The following is a 2,180-nucleotide window of genomic DNA, read 5'->3' as shown; positions in this document are numbered from 1 at the left end:
ATAGCTTTCCCCTTATTCTTCCCGGTTTGATCATTCAACTTTGGGCATTCAGCTTTCCAATGTCCATCTTCTTTACAAAAAACATACTGATTCCTACGAATTCCAAGATGTGCCCTTCTAGACTGTGACCTTCTACCTCGGTTTGGACCATTTGCTCTTGCAACTAATACCCCCGCTACCGGCTCAATAGAAGTCTCCTTGTCCTTCTTCCTAAGTTGGTAATTCACTAATGCAGTGGTGACCTCACTATATGAAAGAGATACCTTCTCATTAATAAGAGTAAGGACAAACGTCTCATATTCCTCGTCAGGCAAGGAACTCAATAATAACAACGCATTGTCCTCATCTTCAACAATGACATCTACATTCGCCAAATCTGCAAGAAGCTTTGTGTAGTGGTTTATGTGATCACTAATGGATGTCTCATTCTTCAATTGGAAGCGATAAAGGCTCCTCTTCAAATGCAAGCGGTTTTTGATGCTCTTCGTCAAGTACTTGCTCTCTAAGACTTCCCAAATCTTCTTAGCTGAAGTCTCATTCATCACATCATATTTTAGATCTTGAGTGAGACAAGACCTAATCACACCACACGCTATCCGATTCATCTTTTTCCAAACCTTTTCATCAATGTCGTCCGGTTTTCCGTCCAACTCTAACGTATCTTCCAAATTCTGCGCATTGAGCGCATCCAAGACTTCGCATCGCCAAAATCCAAAATTGTTAGTGTCATTGAACTTCTCCACGTCAATCTTCATCGAGTGGATACTCAAACTTTGGACAGTCTTCACACTTGAAGAACCACCCTCAACTCCCTCTTTCTCGGCCATAATCCTCAACACACTAACAACCAATACGGAAACAAACGAAGAATAGATCCAAAATTGAGAAAAAAAAGAAGCTTTACCAAAAAGATCCCACATTTCTCACTAACTGAAACCCTAGACGAGCTTCCCAAATTAATCTACTCCTCTAAATAGCCCAAGCGTAGTCCGACCTCTGATACCAATTGTTGGGGAAAAACATCACAATTGTTGTTGAAAACCGTATCGAGGAACCAAACCAAACGCCGATCAAAGAGGGCCAAAACCAACAGAAAATCAATGCACAAACAAAACACCAATTTTAACGTGGTTCGGCAATTGCTTACATCCACGGGACAAGAAGGGAATGAGATTTCCACTAATAGAGAAGAAGAGTATAACTTAAGATTACAAATCACTCGAAGGAACAAACTAATCTCACCAACAAAGCTCTTAATCTCTCCAAATAAACCCTAATCAAATAGCTCAGAAAATACCTCTTTTCCGTGCTCCAAATATCCCAAACGCTTGCCTTAAGAAACCCTAGAACGTGTATTGGTATTTATACAAACACCAAAACCAAATAAGAACAGGAAACCAACATATGGGCCTGACCCGCTACGCGGTCGACCGCCACGGTCGACCGCGACCAACAACAGAACCTGAAAAACGCTTACAGGGTCTGACGGTCGGCCGCGGCGGTCGACCGTGACAAACGACAGAGCCCAAAATCACTTACAGGGTCTCGCGGTCGACCGTGCCAAATCTAGGCACATACTCAGGCCTGTGCACGATCGCGATCGACCGGCCTTTCGCCCACGTGAAGCTCCAAATGTGACTCCTGCAGTCTTCAAAACCTGTTCTTCACCAAATCGTTCGCGGTTTCTTCACCATGGACGACATTCGGCCTTCGGAAACATATTAGAATATGAAATTATAATTCTCGTTCCGTATCCCTATCAGATCTTCGAAGCTATAGCAAAATGAAAACCAGGAGGCAAGTAGCATCTAGTTTCTCAGACCAAATGATGATTAATGATAACAACTCGCTGTTAGTAGGGCATTGAGTCATTGACCCACACTAATTAAGTAGGGCCACCCCCAGAAGCTTTGTAGGAAGAAATTAACTCTCTATAACCGTGCATGTGGTCGAAGGCCTTCCTGTTTTCATCGGAGGTTATAAAAGGTACGCACATCTTTAATGATTGGTACATTTAGCAATGATCTCTCATCTGAACCTTGGCTAATTGCACCACTGTATTGTTTGTCTAGTTCTCTTGTACTGTTTTGTTTGTCTAGTTCTCTACCTGGCGGTGGCGCGTCCTTTTACTCTTAGGCCACGTGCGTGCCTAAAAGGGTTGTCTTTTGAGTTTTGATTGT

This window comes from Asparagus officinalis, chromosome 9, assembly GCF_001876935.1.
Source record: "Asparagus officinalis chromosome 9, Aspof.V1, whole genome shotgun sequence".
Taxonomy (NCBI): domain Eukaryota; kingdom Viridiplantae; phylum Streptophyta; class Magnoliopsida; order Asparagales; family Asparagaceae; genus Asparagus; species Asparagus officinalis.
Note: the sequence above shows the minus strand (reverse complement) of the source record.